This window comes from Arvicanthis niloticus, chromosome 27 (assembly GCF_011762505.2).
Source record: "Arvicanthis niloticus isolate mArvNil1 chromosome 27, mArvNil1.pat.X, whole genome shotgun sequence".
NCBI lineage: Eukaryota > Metazoa > Chordata > Mammalia > Rodentia > Muridae > Arvicanthis > Arvicanthis niloticus.
In genome coordinates this window covers 17804200-17821883 of record NC_133435.1, presented here as the reverse complement: position 1 = coordinate 17821883, position 17684 = coordinate 17804200, and the positions used below count along the sequence as shown (strand labels likewise).

At 35.3% G+C, this 17684-nt stretch overlaps 1 protein-coding gene and 1 long non-coding RNA gene across 10 annotated transcripts in view; both read left to right on the top strand.

The window, feature by feature from the left end:
• The window catches only part of Tcf12 (transcription factor 12), a 271626-nt gene that overhangs the window by 133595 nt on the left and 120347 nt on the right, over positions 1-17684 (top strand). The gene's annotated exons all lie outside the window — the stretch shown is intronic.
• On the top strand, positions 158-4442 carry LOC143439745 (uncharacterized). The gene is made up of 2 exons (XR_013107786.1): positions 158-1266; positions 4174-4442. It is a non-coding gene; the product is annotated as an uncharacterized LOC143439745 (long non-coding RNA).

The window sequence follows — 17684 nt, the reverse complement described above, 5'->3', positions numbered from 1 at the left end:
TCTTTTGTAAGAGTTACCTTCATCATGGTTTCTCCTCATAGCAATAGAACAGTGACTAAGACAATTAATTAAATGAAATGAATGTATGCTTGGTTAGGGGTATTAAGGGTGGAACCCAGGTTTTCAAGCATGCCAGGCAAGTGCTTTACCAGCAAGCTGAAGCCCAGTAGGGGAATTCTTGAGTTTAGAAAAGCCGGAGGCTTTTGCAGTAGCAAGTATGTAGTTATAATTTTTATGAATGAACTTTATTTTGAAGCCGGAACCACTACTGGGTACTTTATTAAAATTTAGGATCTGGAAACAGAGCTATGTAACCTTTTGAGTCCTGTGGTAAAGGTCCTTATTAGTATTCTTTAACCTCTCCCTTTTTCTGATTAGATAGATAATCCCTCCCTACTTGCTGGTAATGAAACATTACCACACCACTGACTTGATCTGGAGTCTTCCATTAACAGGAAGAGAACTAGTCATTAAACTCAAGAGTATAGAGCAGAACACTCTTATTTCCAGCAGGAAAGATTCTTTTCCATCAAGTTTTATTGAACGTTTTCACATGCTTTGTCTCTGTTTCTGCTTCTACTTTATTCCATCCAGGCTTGACATTTTTATTTTCAGTGACTTGAGTTAAAAAATATTAAGAAAATATATATTAATAAGTATACCTATAAATAATACTGAAAGTGGTCTGAGAGTGAGGGGTATGTGTGTGGCATGATTTGGAAACTAGCATTGTAGGGTATCTTTGGTTATGTTGGTTTTCCTAGCATTCTGGGTTGCCTGACAGATTTCTGAGCTGAATTACTAAGACTTTTTCATGAAGTAGATCAGATTTCCATGGTGTTCCTTAGCTTCCTGAGTATTGGCAGGTGACAGATTTTATTTCCTTGATAAAAATGAAGGCACAAGCAGCTTCATCCCAGGAAAGATGTTTCCTGTGCTGGCTTCCCACCAATAATGTCTTCATTGTGTTGATATTTTTACCAAAGACAAATCCTAACTCTTGGAACTATTTTTTCTTTATTTGGCCACACCTTCATGATTTTATGTTTTGTGATGGCTAAGCATTGCCTTACCAGGAAGAACTATCATCTGGATGAGAAAATGGGATAAAATGGTCATATAGATTTCACTGGGAGAGCATGCTTGCAAGCCTAGGATCAGGGGCCTTGGTATGCAGGAAACTTGAGAAGTGTGATCTGAGGCTCTGTTCTTTCTCCAGTAGGATAGCTCAGAAGTCACAGAGGCTCAAAAGTTTTCAGTCTTTTTGTAAGTATTATTTTCCTGGATTCATAAAGATGAGATATATCAAGTGAAGTTAAAAAAAACAGCAAATGAATTAATACTGTGTTACTTCACTGGGTCAACCAGCAGTGATGATGAGTACAGGATTCATGAAAACATAAAATTATTATATGGTAGCTTTTAAACCCCAAACAGCATACTGGCTAACAGTGAGTTTCTGATCAGCCCTGATGGTAGGCTAAATTTTATTCTATTACTTTTTAATTCAAAATAATTTCTAGAAAGCAAGTAGTTGTCTCTCTTCAGTGAAGAATTGAATACTTGTGGTATTTCTGATAAATATAGAATATTCTATACTTAAAAATATTTACCTGCATAATACAGTTTAAATTTTTATTTTGTAGCACTTTATTTAAATGTTGTGTATATCTATAATGTGCTATAGATATAAACTGGCCTATGATCACTTGCTTCATATAAACAAGACCAAACTGGGGAAAATATATTAAAGCAACTAATAATTCCATTGACTTTGATTTAAATTTTTTAGATTTGTTGTATTTGTTGTTTGTTCCTACTCTGATTTCTAAAAGAAGGTCCTGAATAGTTTCTATTGGTTTTGCTTTAGTGTGATACCTGCTTTTCAAAGATGCTTTATAAAAAAACAAAACAAAACAACAACAACAACAACAACAACAACAACAAAAAAAAAAACCAACAAGAAGGGCCAGAGAAATGGCTACACTGGCTGAGTTTTCAGCATTATATAAACTGTTCATAGTGGCACATTCCCGTAATCCATGCACTTGGGAAGCTGTGGCAGAAAGATCAGAAGTTTGAGGTCATCCTCAGCTGTGTAGAAAGTTTCAGTTTGAGGCCAGGCTGAGCTATATAAAACCCTGTCTCAAATAAACAAGCAAAAAATGCTTCCTCTTTTCTCATACTTACACCCTTAAAAGTAAATATGTAATTCATCTCTGCCCATTTTCAGGTGTATTTAAAGACCTTTGAGTTTTCACTTAGTATCTAGTATAGCATACGCTAACTCCATGTTATTGGAGAATATTGTTCATTTAATTAAAAAAAAAAAAAAAAAACCCTAAAACTCCAAACTACCTTTCTCCTTTATTGATACACTAGAAAAAGCTCAGTTTCTGGAAGTTAAATTTGTCTCTGATAATGCCAGTTTCCTGGTTAGATTCTGTCTTATTTGTTAATATACCTTAAACCAGGTAGCATCTCCCAGTCTTGATCTGTTACCGAATCGTCTGTCTCATTCCACTGTCAGTCCAACAGGCCACAAATGAATCTATAGTACATCTTTGTTTATGTTTACTGGAAGTTTCTTTTGATAAGGCCACCATGGGTGACTTGGGCAATGTATAGAGCCTTTTTTTTTAAATGAAAACAAATCAAAACAATAAATACATTCTTTCCTACCCTTCTCTCTTTTTTCAGGTTTTCATCCATGCACTTATTAAACATTTATAAAATACCTCAAATGTGCAAATTCTAATAAACTTTGGGGAGAAAGCAGTGATTAATGAACATTTTCAATGTTAATAGTTTTTGGTCATCCAGAATTTAAACAATTAAATACAGCCTATAAGAGAGAGTACCCCTTACAGAAATGCCATCATAATTTAATGCTTGAAATAAAATATAAATATTTCCTTAGACTTGATCTCCTTAAGATTGTCTTACTAAGGCTTCCAACAGTGGTTTAAGCACGTTGCAATCCCCTGTTGAGTTTGAGGAGCGTTTGTGTTTTGGTGAGTGAGTAAACACAGGAGTGTAATTAGAAGTAAGGTCAGTTTTCTGCTTATTTAGTGATCTCATGGAGTGAAAGAGTAAGAACAGCTGCAGAAAACATCCTAGAGGCAGAGTGCTGATGGAGAGATGTGTCTCGTGTATTATTCACCGTATCTGAGGAGATGAATTGATTGGCATAGAAGATTCTGTTTTGATCAGTGTTACCTTCCCTCCCTCTCCCCCCCAGAGAGCCATGTGTTAGGATTGCTTTATCCTTTGTTTTAATTTTTAAAAATGTTTGAGCTAGGATTTCTTTGTATTGCACAAGCTGGCCTCATTTAACTGTTGTGTCCTCTTGCCTCAGCTTCCTAAATGAGTTGATTTAAGTCTGGGCTACCATACCATTTGACCTGACAAATTTTTTGCTTGCTTGTTTGAGGATTTTGAAATTAAGTACTTTTCCTTAACATCAAGTTCTCTAACTGAAATCAGAGCAATTAAATGAGCTTACTAATGTCATTTAGTAGGTAGTGTTCTCTTTTTAAAAGGATGTAATATTCATAGATCAAGCTGCATTGTGTTCTGGGATGATGAGGTTGATGAAGTGGGGGACTCTGAACTTGTGTTGAATTGTGCACAACTCACTTGGTTGTCTTCAACCAAGTGTATTTTCATTGCTTTTGAGTCAGCTTCAGATGCAGGTTCTTAGTACATTTTCGTTCATATTAATAGTAGATACCTATAAGCATGCAGTTTGTTATTTACCTGTTATTCAGGTGAAAAGAAATAGGTAGTTTCATTAAGTTATTGGATTAGCATCAAAGCCACATTTAGCCCACTTTACTTTTTTTACTTGAGTGAGGGGAAAAGAAGTAGCATTTCTTTTTTAAGAACTGTCACTGCCCTGACCCCTGTAAGGTGCTTTACCTTTAGTCAATAAATTTGATGGCTCTATAAAAGTGTTATTTCTTAAACCTTTAAAACTCAGAGAGTTTATTGTATTTTCTTGTTCTTAGTTTTCTGTTGTAACTGCCACTACATTTCTCTGCTTCAGTAGTTTGAATAATAATTTTATAGAGATACGATACACCATAATAAAATTTATCCTTTTTAAGTACCCAGTTGAATGGTTTTTAATATCTTCAGACTTTCATAACCATTTCCTCTGTCTGGTTTCAGAACACTGCATACCCTATTCCTGAAGACACTTCATTCCTATTAGAGCTGATTTTCCATGTCATTCAGCTCCTGGCAACAGCTAGTTTTTCTCTCCCATGGATTTGTTTATTTTGGACATTGCATATAATAAATCATAAATGAAATGGTTTTGGATTAGCTCTTTTAACTTAGCATACTTTCAGGGTTTATGACTACATTCCCTTGTATGAATATACAACATTTTATTTATCTACCCATCATTTAATTAAAGTTTGTTTTGTATTACCTTCTTACGGGTTGTTACCTGTGTGTTGTACACTTTTGTGGATGTGTTTTCAATTTTCTTATATATATATAATTGTGTATCATTTTAAATGAAATTTATTCTGAGAAATATGTTCTTATATACAAACATAGCATATGCTTACACGGGTGTTAGTTAATCAAACAGTGTGGCTTCTTGATGTACTCAAAAGATGTGATAAATGGAAGATGAATAAGGCTTCTGCCAGTTTAAAGCAGTGCACTGTAAAAATACAAGTATAAGGGGTACTCTCAAATGTAGAGGCATTTACCACACGTGAGCTCATAGCACTTGGGAGGCAAAGGATGAGAATCTTTTGAGCTAAGGAATCTAAGACCAGATTGGTCAACAAAATGAGATCCCGACCTCAAAAGAAAATTATAGTAAAAAGTAAACAAGCAGTAACATCATTTTGTTCATTCTTATTGTTGCATATAATGGGCTTTTCCTAATTGTACGTGCTCTGACTTTATACCATGGCAGCACAGGAGGTATGCTACACCAATATCTCATTAAGCACACAACTATCACATTTCCTTATGACATTACGATGTCACTTAAATCCCTTTTTTCTGACTCATTATTGTATACCTCATGACTATACCTAGGTCACCTCTACTGAATCAGATGAGGAACTGCCAGACTTCTCCAAATTCAATTTGGTTTTTAATTTTTTTCAAAATTCATCTTTAATTTTAGATATCATAGTAAGTGAAGACCTCCCTGAAATACTGATGTGCATTCCCTCAGGACTAATCATGCTGGGCAGCGTTTCATGTGCGTGCTGCCCACGTTCCCTTTTAGTTTGGAGAAATGTCTCCTTGGGACCTATGCTTTAACTCTCTGAAATGAGATGGCAGCTCTGGCCTGTTTTCTTGAGGTCCATGTGATGAGAGGGCGTATCCAGTGCTCAGCATGGGCTAGCACTTAGGAGAGAGACATTTCCTAACTGATTATTACTTCCTTCCCATTCCATCTTAAATCTCACAGTTGAATAGACTGAGGTTTAGAGGAAAGAGCCACATAATTCACCAGAGTTCATTGGGTAATTGTGAACACTAGTTGCAAATCTACATCTTTCATCTTGCTTCTAGATTCAGCAGTGTTCTTACCACAGCTGTCCGTTTTGCCCATGATGAAGCTCTTCTCCACAAAACTCTGTCAGTAGGTCAACTTAGTTATGCAGCTTTTCTTTATTTCTTTGTTGCAAAGCAAACATAGCTGGTTTAAATTTAAAGTTTAATTTAAGAAAATCTTTCTTTCGATTGACTTGCAATGTGTTGTACCTAAGTAAACACATGACTGTCTTTTTCTTACATTCTCACCTCTGTAGGGTAAAATGCCGTAACAGATGAAAGGCTCAACTTGGATGAATGTATTACATGACCACAAGTGCTGCCTCAGCTAAAATGGTTGAGAAGCTCTGGTTTCCAGATGATGATATCACTGTTCAACTAGTCTGTGTCTAGTTTATAGTACACAGGACAGCTGACTTGTTTTATTGATCATTTGGTTTGTTTGTGGAGTCTAGAGAAGTGTCTGTAGATCATGTACAAAATGACTTTTTCTTAAACTTTGTACAACTATAGAAAAAGGAAAGGAAAAAAAATCTTTCCAAACAGAAGAGAAACAAACTCTTTTTGTTGAATTTTATTAATTCTGGTTTTCTAAGGTATAGTTGAGGAGTGCATTGAGCAATACCTGCATTTAATTCTTTCCATAAGAGAGCCATCAGTTTTCATATGTAGAACTGATTTTTTTAAAGTAATAGTTGAGATCAATAATGCTTATCAATCAAGAGCATTAGAAAATGTTCTAATTTGAGTACTTTGGATTAGAATGTTTTTATAATATTAAATTATGTGAAAAAATACAGTTCTTACTGATTATGCACATTGCCAGCTATGTCTCAAGCATATAATCTTCAGGTGCCCGAGATGTGTCTTTCTTTGTTTTTGTTTTTGTTTTGTTTTTGAGACAGGGTTTCTCTGTGTAGCCCTGGCTGTCCTAGAACTCACTCTGTAGACCAGGCTGGCCTTGAACTCAGAAATCCGCCTGCCTCTGCCTCCCAAGTGCTGGGATTAAAGGTGTGCACCACCACCGCCCGCCATGAGATGTGTCTTTCAAATCAAGAAATCAAAGCCTAGAAAACTTAGGAGATTGGTTGAGAAGTCACAAAGTTAATGTCACTGAGCTGGAGTTCTGCCTGGCTCCAGAGCTGTTCTGTGATGTTGCCTTTGAATAGCTTTTTGTATTCATGCCAGCTAAACAATGGAAAATTCAGTTTTATACTTCACTTCCTGAAACACCATTAATAGGCAGATTTTTAAAGTTTATCTTGGTGGTCAGTAAGACATGCTACAGTCATAGCTATAAACACTGTTGAATTGTTCCTGTTGGCTTGTACAAGACCAGTGACCATTCTTTTTGTTGTTGTTTTTCCTCTTCTGTTAAATCAGTATAGTAATCTACAGCATCTTTTGTTTTGTTGCAGTAGCTGTAACACAGTATTGTATGAAAAGCAAATTTCTGTGTAAATCGTTTCAGAAACTTATTTGTAGATTTTTTGTTGTTGTTGTTTTGTTATTTGAAAATAATAATGTATCACTTCAAATGATATTGTTCCTGTATTTGTGAAACAATATGACTTAAGCTCTATATTACTTATTTCATTTGTTGTTGGGTATTAAATACGAGCACATATTCTACCATTGTATTTCAATTCTATGTGCCTTACTCATACTTAGGTTTAGCTGAAGGAATGGCATTCATTTACCTCCTCATGAAAAGAACCACTGAGTGACCATCCGTACTGCCTGCTGCTAACAAACACAAATCAGAATTCCCCTTGCTAGCCTTATGTGGATAAAATATGGTATTTATATCTATAAGAAAGTAAATCCATGTGTATTTAGAATCCAAATATGAAATATAAATTAATTTTGTTTTCTATAGGCTGCTTTTACAAGAGAAAAAAATATGTGTGATATTAGATAAAAATCAGCTTTTGGGGTTGTCCCAAGGTCGGCTTAGACTCTGCTACATGTGTATGTGAACCCTGTCTATGGTAATTGATGTTCCTAATGGGTTCTAAGGACCTGGGCAGTTCTAAACTGCCCCCTGACTTACCAAAGAGATCTGCTGTTTAAGAGCAGATATATGCCCAGCCTTGTTTTACCAAGGATTTGAACTGGTTTGTTTGATTTTTTTTTTTTTTTAGGATGAAATATGTATTTTCTTGCTTTTCTTTTAAAATTAGGTCGTCTGATTAGGTTATCCAGAGGATTTACTTAACCCAGATATCTCTGCCAGCAAGACCGATTAAAAGGAACGAACAGGAGCTCTGTGCGTACGAACCAAGATACTCTGAGCTTGTAGAGTTAGAGCAGTGTTTGCTGCAAATTAACCTATTTATCTTGTTATGTAATTATCAACTATGCAGAGTCAGCCCTCAAACACTAGGACCATAAGAGGCAAACAACCCATCATAACACAGGTTTATTTCTTCTCATGTATCTTTATTTTTATTTTGTTAGATAGTTTTTAGAAGGGTACAGAGCCTTTTTATTCCTAATACAGAATTACCAGCTACCCTTTTATTTTCATTCTCCTTTGTCCTTTATCTCTCCAAGTGTACGATACCAGCCTTGCATGCCAACTTTAATGTGGCAGAATGAATCATGGTGCTGTTGATCTCACCCTGAACAAAATAGCCATCTTTAAATAGGAAGATGTTTCTAGCTTCAGGTTGCTTCAGCTCTGCATGCCTTGCTTAGCCTGCCGTGTAAAGTCAGTTGCTTCACTCTAAACAGCACTGTATTAATATGCACAACATGACCATTTTCAGTAGAAGGTTATTAGAATGCTAGTTTGTATCCTCTAGTGAATGAAATGATGTGTGATTATGAAGTCATCAGGCATGGACCAGTAAGACTCTAGAGAGTCTGCCCCCTCTGAGGTCCTCAGGGTGCCATTGATTGGTGGCCATGTGTTTGTGCCCGATAGACTGTGAAATGGTGTGTTGCTACACGGCTGTGTTGCACCTGCGCCCCACCGAGGTGATTGATTGGTTTGGTCATGTGGAATGTTCCCATCTGGTCTGCAGTAATGTGGGTTTTTTTTTTTTTTTTTTTTTCCAACTGCGAATAGCAAGTACTGGCTACAGCAAACTGTTTCAGGAACTAAATAATCCTTTCCTCTGAGCACAAGTAAGGATGTAAAGGACTTTGTTTTTTGCTACCCTTGTTTTGTGAGTAGCAATTCTCCATCAGGTTCTTGCCCCCTCTCTAGAATGTTATATGCTTCTCTCTTAACAGATTTCTGTCTCTTTCTCACACTAGATTAAGATACACTTTATATATTTCTGAATTGTGTGAGCTTAAAGCAGATTCAACTCTCCTTTGCTGCTTGTTTTCCTGACAACTACATTCTAGGTGGCTTTCTTTTTTTTTTTTTCTAGAGATGGTTTCTGTGATCGTAATTGGATTATCAAAGTACTGATGTATTTTTAAGCCTTCATTTAACCTCACAAAAGTAGTGCTTTATTTATTGAAAACTACTGATGTTGCAGTTTAAATGTCAAGAAATTATTTATTAGGTCCTTTTAAAAAAAGATTCTATAGTTACATTGGGCGGTCTTGTTTGATATTTCTTAATCTTAGTCCTTCTTCATAATTGATCTATTCATTCTACCTAATGACTAATTACATATCAGAGCACATCATCAGCCACATTCATCATAGTAGAATGTAATAATCAATGACATTTCAACAAAGGAAAAATAAATATGCAAATAAGGCCTCATTAACATTTGCATGAGCTGTTTGAATAATCACGTTGCTGACAAGGCTGTAATTAACAGAAATTGATGCTGAGTTCAGTATTTGATAGTGTGTTTTCTCAGCGTTTTATTGTTGTCACTGCGGGGGCCGAAATGAAGTTCTGCTCTACTTATACCTTGACTGGAGTTGTTGTGCTGGGCTGTGCCGAGTACCAAAGGCTTGTGGGAGCCCTTGATTTTCTGTGACCTGCTCTTAATGCATATAAAGATACTTTATTTAAATTACGTTGGTTTCTTTTTTCTTAATAAAGATCAGTTACATTTTAGCAATTATGAAACTATAGAAAGAAAACAAATATAAGAATTTAGAGTTTTGTTATTTTGCCAGAACTGATTTATTTGAATCAGATTGCACTAAAATTTCAAGGTTTAGTTTTGCTCATACAATGGAAAATTGCTATCATTAATTTTTTTTTCCTCTTAAGTCTGTCTCAGTAGATCACTCTGGAGAGATTGGTGTGCTGACTGTAATTGAAAATCACTTGCTTAGGCTAACAGCAACAATGACAAAAGCCTAATTATAAAATGCACAGTTTGAGGGTGTGTGTGTGTGTGTGTGTGTGTGTGTGTGTGTGTTGATTTTTTAAATAATACTGCTCCCTGCATTCCTCCTCCTTTTCCTGTACTGTTTCCTGTTTTTGTCATGGATATTAACTGAAATGTGCTAAACACAATAAAGCTGTTTATGTCAGTTTTTTGGATGACTGCAAGTGCTGATTATAACAAGTTTAAGGAATTTCCTTTGTTGAATGTGTACCCGTGCCATATGGCTCAACATGGAACATTAACTTGACAGGGATAATGGATTGTGCTGTATGGAGACAATTTTGCCTGCAGCTTTACTATAACTCATTCTGGTTGGGGATCACAGGTTTCTAGTATGGGACGGAGCGAACATCCAGATGGATTTACTTTACATAAAAGAGTTGCATTTCTTTTTATTTCCTCTCTATAATTGGAAAAAGGAGATTTTTCTTTAAAGAAACAAAATATTAAAAAGAAATGGAAGATTTTTTTAAAAAACTAAGAAAAGCTTGGATTTTGTGTAATCTTTTTGTAAAATGCTTTGAAAGAAGATTATTCTTGTGTATTTAGTGCATGCATTTTTAAGTCAGGTTTACATAAGCTTATGACACTTTCTTTTGAGTCTAAAGTGGATTTTCTTCCCTTTTATGTTGGATTGTTTCAGGACTGGAAACAGAAGAATCAGTGTCTTTTCTGATGTTCTTTAGTTAAGATCTTCCTACGATGATGTGCATTTGTAGGTCTTTAAAAAGCGTCTGTTTTTGGCAATGATATTTTATAAATTATAACAAAGCTTATTGGTTTTATTAAAAGTAGTGGATCAGAATTGCTAACTGTTGCCTCCTTGGTTATTTCTGTATCTCTATGAGAGTCATTCTAATTGATCTAATAAGAATAAGAAGACCGAAAGCAACTCCAGAAACAATAAATGTAACCAGGTATTAATTACTAGGCTGTTAGGAGTGCTGAGAGCTAACATTTAGGTTTAGGGCTAACATTTAACAAAAGAGTTTAGGTCAGAGGGAAAGAATTGTGGATATGATCTTCTGCTAAGAAACTGTAAACTTAGGTGAAGTGTGGAACTGACATTATTCATTAATCATAGGCAGTTCTATACTATCTATATAAATTAAATCTTGGTGTTATGTATGTGTTGCTATGTAAATATGTGAGCATATGCTTTCTTTTTTCAATGTTGTAGGCTTTTGTGTGCTTTAAGCAAGTTATCTATTCAATCAGTGATTGATAACGTTGGTTTTTGGAGACAGAATCTTAAGCCCATTAATCTTTATGCTTCAGCTTCCTAAGTGCTAGGATTTCAGATGTATGCCTACACGCCCTGCTGATTTTGTATTAGAACCTCTTGTACAAAGTTAATCTTCTTCCATAGTGTTATTAAACTGTAGCTCCCAAGTCACTACTGTGTTTAAAGGTTCAGTTTAAGTTCCTGGGACACTCATGGTTCCAGTATAGTGACTCAATGATATATAAGAATGAAATAGAGAACTGGCCCTCAAAGAAGCAGTGACATTTTCAGACATGATTTTAGCATTCATGTCTTTCATTTTATAGTCCATTCTATAATGCAAGCCCTAGTGTGTTCTCATCAATAAATGGTCTAAATACTTTTTAAAAATTATTTGTAAATGTGTGTATGCCTACATGTGCCCAGAGAACAACTTCATGTAGTCTGTTCTCTCCTTCCTTCACATGGGTTCCAGGTACCAAACTCAAGTCAATATTCTTTCACAGCAAATGTTCTTATCCCCTGGGCCATCTTGCTGTTTCATATGTTTTAATTTACAAAGACTATATGACTTGAATGCTGAGATTTTTTTCCCCACTGTTATAAAAGTTTGATACTCAGGCTTTTATTGTTTTGAAAAAGATGTTCAAAATCCCATGGAAGTTTTCTTTGTCCATTTTTTTTATTGGCAGAGCTTATAATCCTGAGGTACCATTTCCCCTGTGACTAACGTGTTCTGTGATGAGGCAGCTCTGACTTAAAGACACTGCCACCTGTTAGAATTTTTCTTCCCTTTTCCTTGCCTGGCCTTGGTCAGCACTCTGTTTGGTAGCCCTCTTATCAGAGATAACACAGATAGAGAAAGAGAATTTACAACTTTTAAATTTTCTTTTTACTTGTTAGCATCAGTGTTATGAACCATTTCACAAGATCGATTGGACTTTGCTATATATGTATGTCAGAAGTGAGACCAATATTATCTGAAAAGCACTGCTTTTCTTGTTTATCCTAACATCGTTTCTCTGTATTCAGGACTGGCTCTCTATAAATCAGATTCAGCAAGAGTATTTCCTTAATTTGGAATGAGCCTTCTGTTTTCTAATTTTCCTGTCTTACCTCCAAAAGCCTTCAGAAGGCAGCAGGGTTGCCTGGGAGTCGAGTGCAGACTCAGCTATGCTGCTGCTCTGCACTAGAGCCTCCTTGTTGACTAGGTCTGATTTGCATTTTGTATCAGAAGTTGTAGGATAAGGGCATCAGTTTCTTTTAGAAATTACTTCCTGCCAGAGATTTGACTTACAGACTTGGGATAAAGGGCTAGGCAATTTGAGGTACAATTAGAAAAAGCCTAATTATTGGGCTAATAGACAAACAAGCAGAGGTAGGTGGATCTCTAAATTCAAAGACAACTTGGTCTACATAGTCAGTTTCAGTATAGCCAGAGCTACATAGTGTGAGACCTTGTCTCAAAACAAAATTATAAAGAAAAAATTTTAAAAACTGTAAAGAGTGTGAGAAAGAATGGAAGGTAGATATAATAATTATGATATATTTTACTCACATGAGTAATTACTATTAAAAAACTTAAAAAGAAACTATTAGATTATAGTTTTGGTCTGTATTTATAGAGAATATACACTTGTTCTAATATTTAGAAGACAACTACTTAAAAGACTTTGAGACACACTGACAAAAATAAGGTGATGGCATCCAAAAGCATGTTTTTAATTTGTTTTAATTGGGTACCTCAATAATCTTTACTGTAGAAATGGTAAGTTACAATAAGCCAAATGGAAACTGCATACTTTACTCACCCATTGTCAAATTACAGCCAACAGTCACATTCACAGAACATTTCTGCAGGTGCTACATCTTTTTATTTATTTAACTGTAGGTTTAAAAATACTCAGAAAAAAGTAACAACACAAAAATTGATAAACAGTATAGCAGTCATGTATTTTAAGGAGTCTAGAAATTATTATTTAAATATAAGCAGGTACAGGTCAATTCCATGTAAACGATGTGCTGGATTTTATTATAAAGCACTTGAGTCTTTTGATGTCCCTACGTGGTATTGGTGCCAGGACCTAGTAGAAGGTCTTGCATAGTAGAAATTACATCACCACAGAAATGCAGCAAATAGCCTGTCCTTTAACTAAAAGCAGTTAATTCCTCCAAAAGTTGAACAAAATTGCCATATTATCCACCGGTTGTACTTCTGTACTCATGAGTTAAAAACAGGGCTCAAAATAAACTTTCATAGTCTGATATTCTTAGCATTCTTCATGATTGTAATAAAATTAGTATTCACAATTAGTCAAATGGTCAAACAAGTATCCAATGATGAGAAATAAACATAAAGTAAAATATCCATGAAAGGGAATATTAGTGTGCCTTACATCTGCTCTAGTGTGAAAGGACCTTGTGCTAAGTGAGTGAGTAAGCCTGAAGTAAAACAGACGTTCCATGACAGATTCTGTATCGTTTCACATGTAAGGACCTGGGATGCTCTGCTCCAGACATGTAGAAAGTACAGGGGCTTTTTGAGAATAAGGACTGAGTTAGAGAAAAAAAAGTAAGGAGTTATTTTGTAGTTTTTTAATAATTAGGTTGGTTACTATTTAACAGTGTCAATACATTTGACCCTTTAAAATGGTTAGGATCCTTATGCTATATATGTGTTTAATGTATGGGATTGTTTGAGTTCTCATTTACCTTGATTAATCTGTGTCTATTGTACTATCGAAAAGCCACAGTGGCAACTTATAATTACAGGCCAAGTAAGAAACATAGTCTATAAAGGCGCAGTAAAACCTAAACCCTTGTGGGCCGTCATTTGCTTTTATCACAGCCTTTCTCCTGATTATTGCATTTGTCTAGCCATTTGTGAATTAAGTTCTTGACCTACTCAGCATAGTTTTGATAGTCATAGGTACCTTTTCACATTTGTATTTCCTTACTTTGTTTCCTGTAGTTTTATAATTATACAATTAGTGCAATGAGTGTGAAAATGCAGTTAGTGCAAAGCAAGATAACAAAACATGCTTCCGTGCTTCAGCTAGGGGTACAAACATTGAGAGAGTAGCTTCTAAGCCGAGAGCATGTGGAGTATGCTGTGAGGATCGCTTGTTGTCCATAGAGAATAGAAGAGCATCTGGATCTGGAGGGTTAATTTACATAGTGTTTTTCTTTTTCTTAGTCTTTCTGCTTTCTGTGCTTTTTCATAAACTGGATCCTGTAATGTTTTTTTCACTTAATATTTTAATAGATTGAATATGTTCCTTAAAATTTATATGTTGAAGACCTATATGTGTGAAGATTTTTTATAAGTAGAGGCCTTCAGGAAAGGAGCTAACCATGAGCTGCCTGTGGTCCTTATAAAATAGGCCCAGGAAGAAGCTTCCTTGTTCCTTTTCAGTTAAAAAACAATCACCAGTGAACCTGGAAACAACCCTCTAGCTAACAGATCTTCAATATCTAGAACTTGAGCTTTCCACCTTTCAGAACTGTGAGAAGTAAATGTTTGTTGTTGGGACTCAGTCAGAAGTTAAGGCAATTAGGGAGCAAGCATCATCCGTGAGTATTAATTGAAAAACTTTCCAAGGTAACCCATTGTTCAGATACAGTTCTGCTTTCTCACTTACTATGTGGCATTTAACTTATTTATTAGCAATTTAATATTGACTATTTTGTGTATAAAGTTTTATCTGTCTTAACTTGATTGCTTCCTAATAATTTCTAATAATTACATTGCTTGGTTCAAATTAAGGAGGCTTTTTTAAGGTTTTTTTAATATATATGCATGAAATTATTCATTATTTTCTCTGTAGGTTTTAGGTTTGGGAAGTACCCAGTGTGTAACATATGCAGTGAATTCTACCTTATAACACATTGAACAGAGATACAGTGCTGTCTTTTCTGAATCCTGGCACTCATGGGTCCTGTTCAGTCTCTTCTGTACCTGCTTGATTGGTCTAACATATTCATGCAACATTTTCTCCAAGTCTCTTTTCTTCTTATCTTTGCCTTGTGTCTGCCTTTTTTTATGAAGTATCTCGGGAAGTCTTTGTCTACCAGTTTTTGCATTTTCAAATACTTTTAAAGAAATTAAACAACCCTAAACAGAACACATTGGCATACTTTCATGGTGCTTTTATCCTCTGCTGTTATATGTATTGTGCCATGGTTTTTGTTTGTTTGTTTTGTTTTGCCAACTAGATGAAGGTAAATTGTTACTAGGCTTATCAACAGGTACACTTTTTACATAAACCCAAAAGGCAATCACCAGAGATTATGAAAATCATTATCAACATTTAGAAGTTTTTAAAAAGTTTTTAAAAGTTTTTTTAAAGATTTTTTAAAAGGCTCAGCATCTAGTAATCCTATGGTATTTTTAATCTTTTATTCAATAAATATTTATACATGATGTGCAGTATGCCAAGGACTGGGGATCCAAAAGGAACATCATGGATAAGGGTTTGCCTGCATAGATGAAGACGTCCAGTGCTACATAGCTATAATAGGATACAGTCGTCATTTTTAGGCCAGATATTAGGCTAAGTCTTACCTATAATAAGTTCATACAGTTCAGTGATACAGACTTAATTCTTTTCATTTTACAGTTGAGGTATCTGAGGCTTAGATAATGAGTTTACTCAGGATTGAACAGTTTACATCATAACTCTCCATTCTGTGTGATTTCTCCAGTTGTAATTTTGTGACTTCTGACTCCAAGTCCAATATTTTCTTTTGTTTTTCTCTGTAGCTTTATGTCTCTATCTGCGCTGTGCTCAGAGGTGGCTTTTCTCTCTTAAGGGAACTATCCAGCTGTGGTTAGCTCTATTAGAAAGGTTTTTATGATAAGCTTTAAGAACAAAACAAAAACCAAAAACCCTCTTCTCTCTAAAATTTTTTCTACCTCTGCCTAAATAATTTAAGTCACACACACCTTTAAGGTGCTTAAACTATCAACCCCACATTTTCCACCCCTGAGATCTTTGCTGGTAAACATATTGCATTATTTTAGATGTCTTTAGAATATTTACTGTCTTTATCACTATTGTTAAACAAAGTTTAGGTTGTGTTTAGGCTTTGGTTTCAGTTTTGTTTATTCTTTGTTTGTTTGGCTTTGATTGTTTGTTTGTTTGTTTTACTATGGCCACAGAAAATGCTGTACTTTCTCAAGATCAGAAAGATAAAAGAGGGCTTGGGGAGATGCTCAACCGTTAAAGGTCTTACCTATAAGGACCAGGATTCAGATTCCAGAATCCACATAAATGCGGGGCATGGCACCTTACCTGTATTTATAATCTTAGAAAATGAAGGCTAGAGATTCTCAGAACAAGCTGGCTAGCCAGACTAGCTGAAAATCATTGAGCTCCAAGTAGCAACTAGCAATTGGCTATATACAAGGAGGTTGATCAAATAATTAAACTATATTACAGATTGATGATTGGTATCTAATTTTGAAGAAGAAAATTATGAATATGGAAGAATGGAAACTAGAAAGTGTTAGATGGAGATATTAGTTTGAATTTGTATTTCAAAATACATAGTAAAGAACACAATATAGCTATAAATGGGGCATGTGAGGATGTATATATATCCGGTGTCACCCACTGTCCGCTCAGGGAGTCTCAAAGCAGCAGAACCCTGGCACCATTCTTTGTCTAGATTTTGGCATCTACATACCATTCTCTATCTAAAGGAACCACCACTCCTCAGAAATAGCTAAGTCTGGGGCCATGGCAGAAGAGTAAAAAATAAGTAAGGTACATTTTTTTTTGTGAAGAAAGGGATGTGCTCAAAGAATGACGACAGCTTCTTGGGCCTGGGAAGCCACTAACCTGATATACTTTGAAAGGCAAAATACAGAACAGTATCTATAGATTTATAAGCCCCTGTATAAAATAGCTAAGGCACGTTGCTATAAATTCAAAGCCTTATGAAAAATAGAATTCTTACCTTCCAATGAAGTACGTAAAAGTTGCAGTTACACAGGTGGTTTTGCAGTTGGTTAGCACTGGTGGATACTATCTTGATACACTGACTGTTGATAATTCAGATTCACTTCCCATCTCACAGAATAAATGCAACAAGTCATGTCACCTGAGATGCACCTCCAAATATGCATAGACTGAGCTACTCTGGAGGAAAGCTTTGACAAATTGAGAGATGATTTATCCTGTGACAGCAAGGATACAGCAGTTAAGAAATATAAGGGAGCCTAAGATGGTACATGATACTACTGTTTCCTAAAGGGTTATTACAAGACCATTCAAGCAATATCTGAGAGTTAAACTAAATATAAATATATAAAGGTTAGTTAGATCATTTTAGTCTGTTGTACAATACACACTGAAGGTGTTTGAAGACAGTAGAATGATTGTCTACAGCTGACTTTTAAAATGGTACAGAAAGAAAAGCTTACTTCCTTGTAACTTTTTTGTTAAGTGTAGGACTTTACAAAATCAAAATAGCAACCAAAAAGATTGTTTAGAATCTGAATAGGGAATCTTTGAACGAGAATTTAAGACTGATGTTGGGAGCTGGAGAAATAAAGAGCTTGCCTAGAAATAATGATATCTGAGTGCAGCTCCAGAGGACTCAGAGAAAATCTT